Source organism: Ischnura elegans, assembly GCF_921293095.1.
Source record: "Ischnura elegans chromosome 13 unlocalized genomic scaffold, ioIscEleg1.1 SUPER_13_unloc_1, whole genome shotgun sequence".
Lineage (NCBI taxonomy): Eukaryota > Metazoa > Arthropoda > Insecta > Odonata > Coenagrionidae > Ischnura > Ischnura elegans.
In genome coordinates this window covers 18,477,184-18,494,977 of record NW_025791657.1, presented here as the reverse complement: position 1 = coordinate 18,494,977, position 17,794 = coordinate 18,477,184, and positions in this window count along the sequence as shown.

The window sequence follows — 17,794 nt, the reverse complement described above, 5'->3', positions numbered from 1 at the left end:
GAAAGCTGGGGATCCAGGTTCAAATCCCAGTCAAGGCGGGTGATTTTTTTCCCTGTGGATCTTTCGCACGATTGTGCATTGCGGGTGACTCCTGTAAAAAGTTATCATCATGATTAGTCCCGGTATACTTTGAAATATGCACCATAGTCTGCTAATTTAGTTTACTTAAAGGACTCGTTGAGAGCTCTCTTTATCTGACCATAGTCTTTTTAGTGTCACTTTATATGTACTTGTATTCCGACTGCTCCATGCACTCCAGCATACTCCTTAAGCAGGCAAGTGGCTGATGTGAGTCATGCGGTTGCTATTCCCACAGCCTTAACTTCCACCTCTCCATTACTCTCCCACTTATCCTTGACTGTTCACCTAGATTTCAGTTCAACCTTAAAAACCGTGAATAAGCCGTGAATTTTGTATGCCGTGAAAAAAAACCTGGAAATGGCTGTGAATTTTGTCCTAAAGCCTTAAAAATCCCTCAATCTTGATTTTACGATCGTAGGACCATGATTGATGGATTAAAAGAAAAATATGGATATTTAGACCATATTTCAGGGCCAGTCATATGCAGGCATGGCCACGGATTTATCTGGACACGTCTTTTGAAGCGCAATAGGGTGGTTTCCTATTATTTTTTATTGCCTTAATCGAAAGATTATTATTTGTGGAGCACGTATTTCACGCTTTTAGATTTTTAAATGACGATATCTACTTTTCGCGATTAAATGAAAAGTGAAAAATTTCAAGCACGCGAAAATGCGACGTGAAGTATGAATGCCGTGAAATCTCTCCGTGAGACGTATTTCTGGTTCCTGCTGCCGCCCTGTGAGGTGACCTTGAGGCGAGGTTTAGCACTGATACGACGCAGGCTGCTAGTGGGTAGCCTAGTACCCTGCCGGCTGGTAGCGCTTGGCTTAAATAAGGATTATTAATACCTTATCAAACGAAGAAAATTTTCGGACCTTAGCCAGTTTTAATAAGTGATTATTAAGACATGTTTCCCTGAGCTGTGCGCCTCATGCATGCATTGGTAATCTCACATGATGTATAACTCCTATCTTCTCGTATAGAAACTAGGTACCTGTGACGTCACATGGAGTGACATCGCATGGACGCCAATCTGGCCCTTTTCAAATGAGGGTAAAAATGGACCATAGCAATTCGTCTAAACCGGTAATTTCTAAAACGAAATAATTTGTGCATTATGAATACACTAAAGGTGGGTAACGAATCGCAATCAATGCCTTTCGTTTTCTTTGATGAAGGAAACTACCCTATTATTAGTCGGTGTGCCATGGTGACACATTGACCCTAACCCTTAACTGAAGCCGGAAGACTGATAACCAAAGTGTTCATTAACACTTGCGAAAATTCAGGCACTTGTTATCTTCCCTGGCACCCTGGTCCCTCTTATTTTCCCACTCAAAACCTTTCGCCGGAGCTGAATTTTGGAAATGATATGTGACGTTAGGAGAGATAGCACTTTGATTGCTGCGTTTCCATTGAGTGTGTGTCACGTTTGTTAAATTTTTAGTTAACGTGCGGCCGATGATTGTTACGTGATCAATGTTTTTTGCCTGAAGTGGTTTATCGAAAAACCGTGAATTTGAAGACATTTTCACTGTGAGAAACAGGAGAAAACCGTTAATTTTAAAATTTTGATTGAGTGGGAACGCTGTTTCGAATATCTTTGCCACTGAGGGTCAGATCCAAGGTTTGTGGGGGCTGTGAGTGGAGGGAACATGACTTCCAGAAAACCAAATACTGTACACTCCCAATAATCCATGCTAATGACGGGGAAAGACATCACGAATTAAATTCAAAATTCACTTAAATATCTTGCAATGTTCATAATTTACCTAAACAAGCAATACATAATTTTTAATGCAGGTATTCTGTTAATTTAGAGTGCTTCCCGGACTGAATGAAATCTTTCCTTGCCAGTTCGCAATCTTTTTAGCAGCGATAACATGGTTGTACTCCTATTATTAACCCATTAGTGCATAGCGTCCGATATATCGGACGTGTGCATGTCTCACATAAATACTTCTCTAGACGATAAATTCAATGAGTCAACAAAAATATTAGCGGGGGGGGGGGGGAAGACAATCATCCATTTGAGCTTAATACTGCATTAAAACGTAGGGCAAGTCAACTGGAGCCCTTTAGCAAAATAAAATACACATGTCCGATACATCGGACGCTATGCTCTCATGGGTTAATGCTCCATGTAAGGCCTGGTGTCAAAAACCACACATAAGAATTAATTAATTGTAATTATTATTTTAAGAATTTTTTGGCATTCCCGAATAAGTCAAAATTGTGAGATAAATCTTTTACTGTACTCACAGTGTAGCCACTTCACTAATGGTGAGTTTATATGAAGCAGGATATCACAAATTTTTCTATGCGACGTGGTGAAATTGTGGAATAGCCTTTGTTAAATACGTGGCGCTAATCGAAAATTTGAAATGTTTTAAAATTACGAACATTGGGCTCCATCCCCAGGAAGAAATGGGAAGCGTTTGTTTGAACAACGGAAATAAATTGTCAACAAAACTAGTTATTCCGGCAAAAGCAGTAGAAAAATTAGTGCTGCTGACTGTGGTGCATCAAAGTGTAAAATGTAAATGATAGTGAAACTTTTGAGGGAAAGGGACTTACAACGTGGAAGAATTTCCCTCTACGAGGCTTCAGAGCAGAAGGGTTAAAGTAGTCAGTACTTCCTTAAGCTTATGCTTTCCAGCTACGCATACGAAAATAAGGGTGTTGCATATCATCAGGATGTTATGTTGGGTTGTCGGAAAAGAGGTTTTATTTCAAGCGGCTCTTTCTCTGCTTGTAAAAGTTATGTACAGATATCAGAATTTCACGTGCAATTTAAGAAAATTGTAAATGTAAACCTCTGTTGCTGCTGCTTTTAAGTTTACATCCCGCCGCAGTTGCAACCCGGGCAACTTGTGCGGGACGTGACTACGTGGAGTGGCCTCAAACAGTGTAGTTTCCGACGTCGAGCAGTGGTTCTGAAGCATTCGTTCAAACCACTTTTCTGTATTCGTGATCACATGCTTCTTGTTATCCAGTGACGAAACGGTGTTTTGGCATGTTCCGGCACCATGACACCACTGTTGTCCGAAGGTAAAGACCAAATTCCAATCCACTTTCGGTTACGCTAGTTTTTCTTAAATTTCCCAAATTTATGTAAGTAATAACATAATTTTCAACTCTGGGCAAACTTCATGACCAATGCAAGACTTAGTACTGCTCAGCCATCTGAATTTGTGTTATGGAACTGTGCTGGCCTTACTAAAGAAACGTGGAGGATGCAGACCAAAATTATGACCATATTATTTGTAGTTAAGATAAAATTTTAATAACCCAAGCCACAATGTTAGGTTAAAAGTGGATTTTAAAGATAATGCAGTCATTTTTAAAGGCCTTTAATATGATATTCATCTCCTTATTTACGATGCTGATATGTTTACGTGCTGTGTGTTTGAGCTAACAAAATTTTTATCAGACATATTACGTTTTTGTTGTCTTTATGCATTTGTTCATTTGTGGCTATTTGATAATGCATTGTATTTTTTCTCACTGGGGTGTGGATAGTCTATTTTTATATTTCTGTTTTTTAATTCATTTACAATGCATGCATGGTAGTAAGGTACTGCCTTAAAAATTTTATCTCTCTGTCCACACATTTCATTTTCTATCCTGCAGCTTTGGTAATTCCACCAACCACATTACAGATGCAATAATTCTCTCAGAAATGGATCTATATTCTAAGATGGTCATTTACAGTAGAATTTGTTTATCATGTTTCTGAAGGGACCACAAAAAATGAGCACACTAACCAGGAAAACCTGCTAATGAGGAAAGTAATTAATAGCAGTCAGGGTAATTGCAAGCTGTGGAAAAGTAATAGCTACAGTAGGAAAGTCATAATTACAATAACTATCGGTAATTCTCATATGATCACCTTCCTGAACTCTTTTCACATTTAAAATCAAGAAAATGAGCACTACGAAAAACAGTATCATGTGAATAAAAATAACAATGTTTCATAGATTTCCCGAAGACAATTACATGGAAACGGCGTCAATCTCCTGTGATTTATCCTATACATATTTATAGAAAGGGGACAAGTGAAGCTAATTGTAAGTCATTTTTTTTTCTCACTGTCTGCTCGGAGAATGTAACAACCACCCTGAGTATGTCAACTGGTTGTTTTTAAACATCATAAAAATTGGACAAAATTATATTGACCTTGAATTACGGCAACAGCTGTACACATTCGCCTATGGAATTATACCCAATTGATTGTTATATTGATCGATATATCGATTAATAACACGCAAGATTATTAGATTACGACGTAATTACAAGAAGATTTTATATTATGCAGTTGAAATTTACTTAAAACGTTTGTCTAATGTCGTCTGCTTTCGTGCCAAGATCAAGTATTTTTAAGCTAAGCTTCCCGTGGAGATGCAGAGCATCGTATGCTCCTGCTACAGTAAAGTAATGACGCAGGTACTCCATAGCCTCGACGTCGAGCTTATGTGTTACTTGCAGTACTACTTTAGATTAAGTGGGAATTGGATAAGACTAATTTCTTCATCATGATAACTCCTGCAATAGCACCAATTGCCCACTCGCAAAATGTGTGTGCAGTGGGCACTCCAGAGGCGGTAGAAGGTGAGGAGCTCGGGGTGGGGAAAATCGGGGCTTCTCATTGGCTGTAGTTTAGCTAGACATTCCTGATAAATGGCTGCATTTTATTATTCATCACGTCACAAGAATTGAGTAATGCATTTGGTGAAATCACTGTCAAAGAAAGATGCGGAATGAATGCAAGAATGTTAATGGCTAATAATAATAAAATAAATCATGTATTCCTTAAGAAGTGACCATGACCCTTTAGAAGTTACTAGAGAATGAATTGTGGGTTGCGTCACGGCAAGCAATTGAGCATACCAACCAGGAAAGCGCAATTTTTTAAAACCCACAGCATCAGCTTTGAAATTACGTCTGGAATCTTAACTTGTTAGAACTGTACGTACATTATAAGAATATTAATTTTCCTCATAAGCTTAATAAGTATCATAATTTTCACCTGCCTTTTTCTCAGTCTCTCGTTTTGGAGTCGCCCATTTTTGCAACGTTGTGCAATTTTTGAGGCAGTTCTTGTTAGTTTATCCAGCTTGATTAATTACTAACTAGCATTATTTACTTTGATCTTTCAGATGGATTTTCTAATTTTCATGAAATGCAGAGCAGAGGGCTACAGGATATCTCTTCTCTCCATTAATCCAAACAGCATGTGAACACTCGGAAGACAGACAAGAGACGAAGGGGCTCAACTCAAGAATTTGAATGTTAATGCAGAAGTAAAGCGGTATAAGGCATTCATCTCAATCCAGGGGCAGCAGGGCCTGGCTGTAATGGCGATGAATCATTCCTACCTTGCCTGCATACAACTGAGCATCAAGAGGTGAAACCCATGGTGTCCACCTGTGGATTGCACTGATGAAATGTCTTACCTCATTGTTTTATGTAATTGAAAAGCCTTGAATGAGAAAGCTATTGAAGGAAATGAAGTGGCCTTAATTTGAACTCTTAAACCCAAGTCCCTCCTAAATTTGAAATAGTCATTGGTTAATTTATCTGAAAAAAATGTTGATTGATTGTAATTAATAAAGATTTTTCTCTCCTTTATTTCTGCTTATGTGAAATAAACTTATTATCCTTAGAATGTTTATGACTGTTGCAATACTTGTATATGTCACCAACTTACTTTTACAGGATGACTTTTACAGAAGTAACTTACCGCACACCCTTCAAGATAAACATTTAAGAACCTTCGTTATTCATAAAACACAAAATAATTAGTTTGTATTGATGTCATCATGTCATGGTCCTACATTGTAGAAACATATTTGCTATGCTTAAAGCACATTAGGCCGTCAAATCATTTTCATTGTATTGTGATTATTCCTTTACAATCTGCACATATCAATCACCACGTTGTAGTCAAATTGCTTTACCTAGCTCACTAAGAGAATTCATGTGACTCCTATGACAGCATCATTTTGAGTTGTGACAAAAATTGTGGTACCGAATTAGTGACTTGACAATATTACTTTTTTTTGGAGCTTGATGAATTAACACCCAGGTTCCTTATGAATTATTTTTGAGTAATGAAACATAAGAATTACTTTTCAGTCTTAAAAGAATTTTATAGTAGCTACTAAGGATAGCATTCCCTGCGGATGGGGGATTGAAGAATACCTCCGCAGTATCCCTGCTTGTCGTATGAGGCGACTGAAAGGGTTTTAATCACAATTAATGTGATAGTTGCTGTTATTTAGGAATGAAAACTTGAAATACATTGTGGCAATAAATCATGAGGAAATACAAAATACAGTTTACTATTAAACACAATGCGAACATATGCAATGTAGAATGCTCATTGAAAATCCGTAGAATACCTTATGTACTCGTGTAAACCAGGCCGTTGTGTATCTTGTGCACCTCCCATTTTCTGCTGGCTCAAGAGGGAGAAAATTATTTTATCTATGTATCTATTTGTAGCTCTTAACCCTGCTCATGACATGAAGGTTCAATCATGTAATTGAAATTATTTGCCAAAGTTAAATGTTGACGTATGTCTTTCAAATGAAATTATTGGCATACATATCAATATCCCCACCTTGATATCCAATTGAAATAACTACAAAACTGTCTTTAATTTCAACCCATTATTATGCTTTTATTGAAGTCCTTTGGCATAAAACTAAAACCATGCGATAGCATTTTTACATTATGGCACTAAATAAACATTATGCCCAAGGAATTGGAATCATTCAGTGATGAATATTTATGTCATAGCAATTAATTTTTCATTTTTGTCACTGCCACCAAGGTCTGAGAAAATCACTTCCTCACTTTCCCTGACCCACAACTGTCTTCGTTGCAGAGCATTTCATCAAAAGTGCTACATTTTTTTAGCTTCATCTAGGCTATCACAGATACAGAATTCATGGCGGGCGGTATTAAGATATTCTAGGTGCTGTTGGTAGAAGTGGTGATGGTGGTGGATATCGGGAGGGAAGGTGTCCAACCAAAGTACAGCAATGCCTAACGCAAATGAGGTGAAACCATTGAATCCAGTGCTTTGAAGAGGGGTCTTCTAGGCAGTCAGATGAAATATTAGAATTACTTTTAATTTTAAAACCATTTTATAATAGCTACTAAGGAAAGCATTCCCTGCGGATGGGGGATTGAAGAATACCTCCGCAGTATCCCTGCTTGTCGTATGAGGCGACTGAAAGGGTTTTAATCACAATTAATGTGATAGTTGCTGTCATTTAGGAATGAAAATTTTAAATGCATTGTAGCACTAAATCATGAGGAAATACAAAATAGTTTACTATTCAACACAATGCGAACATATGCTATGTAGAATGCTCATTCAAAATCTGTAGAATACCTCATGTACTCGTGTAAACCAGGCCGTCGTGTATCCTGTGCACCTCCCATTTTCTGCTGGCTCAAGAGGGAGAAAATTGTTTTATCTATGTATCAATTTGTAGCTCTTAACCCTGCAATATGTGGTCATGACAGGAATGTTCAGTCTTGTATTTGAACATTGGAACACGTGGATTGCTGAAATCAAGCATGTTGCAAGCAAAATGGACTTAGTTTTGATTGTTGCTTATATTTGGTCATCCTTATTAGGAAAGCATTCCCTGGCAATGGGGGACTCGGGGAAGCTTCCACAGTATCCCTGCTTGTCGTCGAAGGCGACTAAAAGGGTAATGGTGCAACAATGAGATGGACCCTGCTGCGATTCAACTGGAAATAAGAGTATATTTTCTAGAGATACTGTGATAATAGGATAAAAGGCAAAATATATACAATTAAATCAAGTCATTAAAAGCAAATACTAAGCAAATGGTTGAGCAGGTTATGTTAGGAGATAAATTATTCCTGTAGTTCTTCAATCAGAGCAGAATAAAACCTGAAAAAGATAAAATGTTAACGTATGTCTTTCAAATGAAATTATTGGCATACATATCAATATCCCCATCTTGATATCCAATTAAAATAACTTCAAAAATGTCTTTAATATCAACCCGTTATGTATTTATTGAAGTCCTTTGGCGTAAAACTAAAAATGTGCGATAGCATTTTTACATTTTGGCACTAAATAAACATTACTCTCAAGGAAATGGAATCGTGATTCACTGATGAACATTTATATCATAGTGGTTCTTTTTTTTTCATTTTTGTAGCTGTCACCAAGATCTGAAAAAATCGCCTCGCTTTCCCTGTCCCACACATTAGTCTTTGTTGCAGAGCATTTCATCTAAAGTGCAACAGTTTTTTAGTCTCATCAAGGCTATCATAGATACAGAATTCATGGTGAGCAGTATTAAGATATTCTAGGTGTTCTTGGTAGAAGTGGAGTGGTGGAAACCGGGAGGGAATGTGTCCAACCAAAGTACAGCAAAGCATAATGCAAATGAGGTGAAATGATTGGATCCAGTACTTTGAAGACGGGTCTTCTAGGCAGTGAGCTGGATGCTTAAGCAATGGTTTTGGGGTGGAAGTAAACCTCATTTTCCATTAATTTGAATTTGAGGACAAAAATAGTAGTATACAATAATTGTGGTGTCAAAGGACCTGCGGTGATTAGGTATATGAGATGGTAGCAGCTGTTGTCCAGGCCTGTCACCACGACCTGAAGTGTTGACGTTGATCATCAGAGGACTGGGGAGAGAGAGAGGTGCTCTGCAGATGTGGAAAAGAGAAAAAAAGAGATCCCTTGGCTTGATCTACTGGCTGTGTCACTTTGTGGTGACATGGGTTAGAGGGGAGGGTGATGGTTGATCCACTCGCTACATACTTTCAGAAGCAAGACGAAATAAGCACGTCTTGCACAGTAAGTAATAGGTTTAACTACTACTACTGAAGGGCACTGCAATGACATTTACTCTGCAATGGTCGAGTTCTTAATGAAATTGCTATTGGGTGCACACTACAGCCTTACACCCTCATATGGCCATATCAGTTGTTCATACCACTCACCTGTGGCAACCAACTTTGGTTTTCAGCATGGAAAATTTCAGTATCAATTATCAAAATTTCACATTGGAACGCGTGAATCTCTGAAATCAAGCATGTTGCAAGCAAAATGGACTTGGGTTTGATTGTGTTGCCAATATTTGGTCATCCATATCAGGAAAGCATTCCCTGGGAAGCTTCCACAGTATCCCTGCTTGTCGTCGAAGGCGACTAAAAGGGTAACGGTGCGACAATGACATAGACTTTGCTGCTATTCAACTGAAAATAGGAGTAAATTTTTCTAGAGATATTGTGATTATTCCATAAAAGACATCAGAATATATGCAATGAAATAATGAGTCATTAACACAAAGTACTAAGCAAGTGGTTGAGGAGGTTGTATTAGGAGATCAATTATTCCAGTAATTCAATTATTGAGCAGAATAAAACCTGAATAAGTTGAAAACATTTTTTATATTCACAACGTTCTTATTTGATAAGGAAGTTGGTGAGGTGAATGCCCATTCCCTTTAGTCTATATCTAACATGTCCATGGGACAGGGCAGGCGACCACGGATACGTTTTTCTTCTCCGTTCCTTCTCCGCGACAGTCGTAAGCTCTTATATACGTCATACTTCTTCCTCTCATTGCGCTCCATCGAGGTGCGTTGTTCCGCTGAACACCTATGAATGCAATGTAATCGTTAGTCCGTTCTTCGTTGCCAATAATAATAATTTATTTCACCGATTGGCAAGAGTACAATTGCATGGCTACGTCATAAAAAAAGCTAATAATAATATAAAATAAAAACACGATGATGTGTCATCAAGATTTACAATTTACATAGAAACAATACAATTTTTTTTATAAATACATAATTGATTAAATAAATGAATACACAAATACAATAGTATAGACAAAATAAGATGTCACAACTAGCATCATGGAGATAATCATATTTACAAATTACCTTCCATATATTCGGAAATACTGTAATAGCACTTTTTAGAGAGAGGAAGTTTCAGCTTGTTCTTAAATAAATAAATTGAGGTGCTATCTTTTATTTCGTCAGGGATTTTGTTAAATATAGCAGAGGCTGAATACCTGGGACCCTTTTAACAGAGGGAGTTGGAGATATAACCGGCTTGAGTTTGCCTCTCTTAGTGACGAACTAGGGCTCTTCTCTCGTCCTGTAGCGGACGTAACCGTAGCTCATTAAGTATTTTGCGCACCGGATTATGACGCAAAACTTGGCCGCCGTGCGATCGGAAGCAATTTTGCACAATATATGCCGATGGTTCATCCGGCACGGCTCTTGATTTCTTCCGAGCTCGCTCTTCTTCCCCTCGTCGTCCGTACTCTGCTAGGCAGGGCAATAATTTTCACATAACGATATTGAATTTGGTCTCTCCCTGGGATCCCGTAACTCCCACCATCGTTCCACTTGTTGCTCATTGGCACCTTGTGTGATTCGCGTAGTTCTCTTCGATTGCTGAGTATAGCTTTTCGGCCCAGGATTTGTCGGTTTTACTCGTATCTTCTCCGCTGCATCCCATTGTAGCGAGAATTATACCAGCACCTTAAAGGCGTTTATGGACTAGTACTAATCCATGGGCACATCTTGCAGCATGAAGGGATGCATTTTTCGCTGCATTATTGATGGTATTGCTGTACTTAAAGCTGGAATATCTAGGTTACCACTCCTAGGGCCTGCGAGGAAGTAATCTATCGGCGTACCTTTTGGCAAAATGAGCCATTTTCTTGCGGCCAAGCGCACTTGTCTATCCAATGCACGTAAAATCTTTGCTGTGCATCCAGTAAGTACCAGCTGCTGCTAAAAGCGAAGTATGAGGCAGCATCGCAGGACTCTAAAGGTGCTGCTATGTTTTCAAGGTTGCTGATGAAATTTCGCCGAGATGTCCTACCAAACATCGTTAAGTTTTGCTTTTGTGTTGACGGGTCTGCGTAACGAGCACAGTACCTTAGCAGATTTTGCGGAATTGGAATGCCGCAGACAGAAAATCATTCATAGCCAATGCCAGCCAGCTCGCCCAATCCCTTTCCTTACATTAGGCCAGCGCGTTCGGATCGTCAATCACCCCCATGCTCAAAAACACATCCATCTTCCACGTAGACAGCGTATCGTGATTTGAACCAAGGTCCCTTTGGACAATCCAAGTTTCCTCAGACTATCCGCCGATTCCCGAGACAATACTCCCCTCCGCGATACGATGCAAATCGAGTGGCTGATTGAAGCGTGCCACCTCCCATCTCTCCGCAACCCGTTAAATAAGATAATCATTGCTCGCGCAGTAACTGAGCTTCCTGGAATGCTGAGCATCCAAGGACTCCTTAGCCGAAACAACCTGCACATCACTCTAACAAGACTTTACTTCTTGGCTACTAAGTACGGTTTACGGTTTGCGGATTCGTCGGCCGTGGGCGCGAACGCATCCTTGCACTTGTAATGTAATATAAGCCATGTAATTTATATAATGTTATATAATGCTTTGGGGAGTGTGGGACTCGCCATAAGGCCATACCCACTAAAACCCCACCCCCTCTGCTGCATGTATGCCACAATGACTGGAAGGGAAACATTAGATGAAATGTTTATTGAAGTCGTTGTGGATGATCCAAATTTGACTGTGATATCAGTTGCTCATGTGGTTTCGACTTCATTGCCAGGCACTCATAAACATGATTGTAAAAAAAATCTGGAAAGTAAAATGCAATATAAGCCATAATGCCGTTTAACATAAAATTTGAGATCGTATTTATGAACCGTGAAGTTCCACTCACCCAAAGAATTTTAAACGTTGGGAATTGCCACCTCAGGCACTAATACCTTTCGCTTAATATTCTCCCATGAAAACGAAACCGCTTTCAAACACTGCCTTTTTCCGATTTTGGTTTCTGTTCAATTGAGACGGAGCCTTTCCTTCTCCACAACGAGACTAGCAAAGTTTTTTTTGTCGCACATGTAGGCCATCACGGCGAGAATTTCAACTCCCTGTCTGCCAACCGAATCTTCATATTTTTCTCAGTTTTTCTCTCATTTCTTAAGTCGTTTGAAATTTTTTCCCCAAGGTTTGAGAAGGTAACCTCATCCAGGTTGTCGGGGAAGTTCTTATAGGGGTCTGTGCCCAGTATTGTTGGAACCATTGGTAGAATGATGTTGCGGAAAGTCTCGTTCGTATCTTCTACTCGCCTTTCAGTTGAGGGGCCCGCGGGGACGAGCGCGGTAAGGGGTTCGTAGTCCTCCGCCACCCTCGCCGACAGAGGCACGCGGTAGTGCCGCTTTGCTGTTTCCTCCGAATGGCGTAGAAATTCTGCCACCCTGCGGCTGGTCCCCTCATCTTTTTTGGTGGATAATGTCGATACCATCATCCTTAAGGAGGTTGAGCTTATTTTCCGCATATTTTCCTTTTCTAAATCCTTATTCAAACCGACGGAAAAACTTTTGAATGGTTTTCCCTCTGTGTGTATTGGAAACGCGTCCGTCTTTGCGTTCAGATCTCGTAGCTGTGGGAAAAATAACAGTTAACAGGTGAAGACTTATATGCACACCTGAAGTGTTAATCGGGTTATTCTAGTTCAATTGCAAAATTTTTAATTACTGCGTTTGGAATCAGTTAAATTTCTTTGCAATTATTTGCATTCTCGAGCGTGGTACTATTAATGCCATACCCAGGCCAAAATTGAAGAAAAAAATTAAAAAAAGTTTTTGTTACTCACCGTTAGAAGGAGGTACGTATCAAATATGTTCCCCAGGTCGTCCTCCACTATTACTTGGGCACATCCAGTGGTGGCAGTTTTATGCCTTGCCACGTAAATCACATGCATTGCGTCCACGGACCAAGAGGGAATTCTCGACTTCCGCGATCGTCATATTCGTGGCCACTCCACTTCTTTGCGCGGTCCTTGTGAGGGTTATGCAGCCCAAAAACCGCACCACCCTCTGCCAAGCGTTGGCAATTTCCTGTGACTCAGGAGTGAATCTGCTCAGCTGTCCGCCATAGGCCGTTTTCTGGTTCTCCCGAGAAATATCCACCCTTCTGCCAAGAAAAAACCGCCCGGTTCTAAAAAACTTAGGGTCCTTCCTCATACCCGGCAGTTTTTTATCGCAAGTTCTTTAATTATTGCCATCTCCCCCGTTAAATCGATTTTGTCCATTGCTTGGGCCCGTAATAAAGTTTTGTTCTGAAGCTCCTCTGATGTTCTCCTCCTTCAGGGTCCAGGGGCTGACTTGGGTCTCAGTTCGTTCTCTAGCACGGCACCTGAGTGACGGGCTGAACTGGTAGCTTGAAGGGGGACCCCTCGGCCGCCTGCGTTCCGTTACATACTCGAGACATCGTTTCCGACGCTTCCTCCATGACTTTGGACCGGTACCCAAACACCTCTCGAGAACCGAAGGCAACCGGGGTCATGGTCCTTCAGTCAAGGATTTCACGCGCGGTCTTAACCAGATTTTTGACCACAAAATATTTGGTATCCTCGGTTCCCGCACCGTCGTCCATACCTTGCGTCGGAGGGACGGGTTAATGATCGGCACTACAGCATCGTGCCGTTTGACTCGTCCCCCGTGCGTCCTCCAGCAACCTTGGATGACGTGTGCCGTGGTCTCGGAGACAGGGCACCCAGCTCGGCACCCCGTCTCCATGTTGGGCCGCCGACCCCTCGATGTTCTTACGCGGCTGGGCAGGGCGTCGATCCGCACGTGCTGGTACTGGATGAAATCTCGGCCGGGGATGACAGCTGCAGTCAGGTCGACACACACCGTGAACGCCCTCTCCTTGGCGGAGTCTCGCTGGGCTGATGTATCTCTCCCTGGGTGTTGCTCTCTGTGCACACGCCCGGCCTGTGCGCCGGGATGATTTTCATCCGAGGCTTATTTCATCTTTTGGGCGGTGCACTTGTTGGGCCGGGGGGTGCTAGCCCCTTGGGTCCCCGTTGCCCTCGTCACCTACCGCCGAAGCGGCACCAGTTCACACCACGAGGAGGTGAGGGTCGTCTTGCGGAGGGTGGTGACGGGGCAAACCAGTGGCCTATTTTCTCAATTTCAATTCAACAATTTCAATTCTGCAGAAACACCGGGAACCTTCGGCCTGTGAGGTGCATGGGTTTGTGTTATTTCGACGATACTTTTGGTTTTAATCCCTATGGATAGGGATAGAGAATGAGGGCTCGATGGGGAGCCCTCCGAGGATACAACACACCGGAGTCGGGTACCAAGTCCGAGACATATACGCCCGATCACCCGGGGAGGGAGAGGAGAGGAAAGCTTACTGGAGTTCTGGCTGCAAAGCACGAGAGAATACACTGCTGCTTGGGGGAAAATAGCCCCTGCTCTAATTGCAAGCTTGGATTCTTGCAATTTCAATAATGTTTTTCAATGCTAACCTGCGGTAGTATTTGCCCCGTGTAAAACGGCCTTTATGTATACACAAAAAGACGATTCAATTATCACCGCTTCTGCCGTTTTCATGCATTATGCAAGTGTGATAAGCATGTGTATGTTCATGTTTATTTTTAATCAATGTTATTAGAAACTGATAAACAATCGTTGTTCTCAACAATCAAATCAAGTAGCCTCCTGGAATAACATAGATGCAACTGGCAGAAAGCAATTATTCGTTTTTTTGACCCTGTTCCACCAATTTTAAGAATTAGGATTATACTGAAAGATACGGGTAACAGCATATACTTTTTCGACGTGTCTATTATTTCCTAAATTTTTTTATAATTTTGAAAATTTCAATCTTATGTGATAGTTTAGTTTGTTTCAAAAAATGAAAAAAGGATGATAGCATAATAGTATACACAATTTAAAATCAAGAAATAGATTTTACTAAAATAAAAACTGTAGATATGGTCAAAAAACTAAAAATCGTGTTTCAATTTTTCCGGGGTTATTTTCCATAGTTGAGACCTGAAACTTTGGGAAAACACATAATTTTAGATGCACTCTCAGTATATATTTTCCATTTCACGAAATATCGGAGGACAAGTTTCACCATCTTAACACTTTGAGCATTATATATAACGCAATTGTCTATTGGCAATAAAATAAGGTCATAATTATTGTTAGGGCTGAAAATCAAAATTTTCCCTTTAGTCCCTACTGGTCTGGTTACCAGTCTCCCCAAATGCCTATCAATTTGTCTTAAAACAACATATGCGAATATTAAGAACAACATCTATCTTGATATCTTGTTTCAAACACAGGTAATAAATGCCGCTATGAAACATACCTCACCTTCCGCTGACGATGTTTTACTGAGCGAGTTCCACTCAAGTCATATGATCGAGCTGCTAAGTATTCCGGGAGAAAACTTAATTCTTTCATGCTCTCCTCAGATTTAATATCCCTGCCATTTCGCAGCACGAATTTCCTGAATTCATCTGAAAAGTAAAAACACTAGTTGACAACTAACCATGACATGTTTACACAGGTCAGCTTGTCTTCCTCTGCAGCACCTACCTTTTGCAAATAAGATAAATGCCTTCGGCATTTTTTTTCTCCCAGCAATACGTGGGTACAAAGATAAATTCTTTGCTTTCTCCTCCCCAAAACTTCCGATCAGCAGGGCGTTTGCCCACACAGCCTTTTTTTGTCTCATTCATGACAGCTGTAAATCCATCTTCAATTTCGTATCTGCAGCCATTTGACAAGTAAATAAAGGGTTAAATTTGAAAAGACGTATTAATGGATGCCCTCGTGCCAACCTATATAATATAAACCATGCCATTACTTATGAAAAACATTTTGAAATCGTTAAAATTATGTTTCTCCGCGCACCCATCATTAAGTGCACATTGCCTCTCACAAATCAGGCTCGCAGCCATTAATCTCCAAGCTAGAACCTTGTGTAGCTGGAGCACGACAGTGGAGGCGATACTTATGGGGCGGAAGTCCTGAGGCAAAATGCTGCATTTCTTCTTTGGAACAAAAACCGTCCGGCTGATCGACATGGATTCGGTGAATCCTCCCATGAATAGAACTATACTGTAGCAGAGGAGTTTAATAGAGACGGGTACCTTCTGCCAATGCCTTGAACTTATACCATCAATTCCTGAGGCAGAATTTAAAGGAATTTTGGCAGATTCCAGTTCACCCGTCTCGATTGGTTTCATTAGCCAATCATATTCCTTCTTGGGACAGGGTTGAATCGGGGGATGCTGCACAGTTAATTGTGTGAGCACAGATCTCCAGTACTCCAGCATCTGGAGTACTTTAGTTCTCTTGAGTTCTGGAGTGTAGATACGGCGTTTTGGCTTTTACCTCTCCATCAAGCACCTCAGACGCCGCTCATGTCACGTTTTTCCTGAATGCTTCCTGCATTTGAGCGTAATGCCTTCTTCGGAGACGCCAATTTGTAATTGGATTTTGGGGAGTAGAATTTCGCGCCCTTCTTTTCTTAGACTTCTCCACTTAACCTCCCTTGTCTGGAAATGTGTCCTTCAGCCATCGGCATAGTTCTTCCGTTACGTCGTCTCCTTCGATGTACCTCCTGCCAATCTCTGCTTATGTTTTGCCGTTAAATTCACCAATACAATTGACTTCATCTGCAAGCCGGTTAATTTCTATGATCGTTCGTCTCGTCCCCTCTGTTCGCCTCTAGGGATTCATTGGCGACAGCTGGTGAAGGCGGATCTTTTAGGGTCACAGCCGACAGTGTCTTCACCTCTAAGACTGCAGTTTGGTACTCTCTGCTTTTGCGCAGGCCTTTAATGCTTTTTATTGAGCGTTCAGGAAATTGTTCCATTGGATGTTTGTTAATGAACCTGGTATTCCTGATCCGTGCGCGTGCCTGCTCATTAATGAAGAGGTTCTTCTCCTCATTCCACCGCTTTTTCACGCGATCCACGCTTATCACATTGTTTGAAAGGTCCGGGTGTGCCCTCCGTTTATGAACTCCGAGTCCGATTTTGGTCGGGAAGCTTCTGGTCGGGTCGCAGGTTATACACCTGTAAGGTGGTCCATCCTGGTTTGACACACCACCATTCGTGGTGGAACCGTCATTGGTTGGATTGGGGAGCTCGTGCTTGCATCTAGTTGCCACAGGGCCAGTGATCCGAGACAGCACTGGCTGAGGTTCACTTGAACCTCGGATACTTCTTTTAGATCCCGACGTACCTATGGCTTTTGCGGCCTAGCGGGAAGGCAACCCACAAGACCCCGGGGGAATACTCCCCCTGTGCCTCCTCTGTATTTTTAGGTACACCAGCTGCCACCGTTACGGCACGGGCTGACTAATGAACCAAGCCTCCCCCCGTTAGTCGTCAATCAGAGACCACCAACACTTTCTCAATCCCCTTGGCATCCGAAGATCCCGTTTTACAACGCCGTCCGGGCTTGGGGCAGTATTCTCCTTCAGCTTCTTAATTCTAGCCCGGACCTCTGGTTCGATGGCGTTGATGGAATCGGGGGATTTCTGGGGGACGAGTTGCTCGAAAGCGGCGGTCACTCGTCCCTCTACTCCCCAAAGGCTGTCGTACAGGTCTTTCAACTTGCTGGCCAGTGGTGTCGGACGGCACTTACCACCATACTCCTCCGGAACTTCCCCCTCCATTAGCATGGCGGCCAACTTTGCGGGTCATTTTCGGAAGAGCTCCTGACCCTTGGCGTACCTGATCCTTATGCGTCTATCGTGGTCTCTATACTCGTCCATCGGCTTTCGGTAGGACGCCTTTTTGTTTTCTTGTTCCATTTAACGTGGTTTC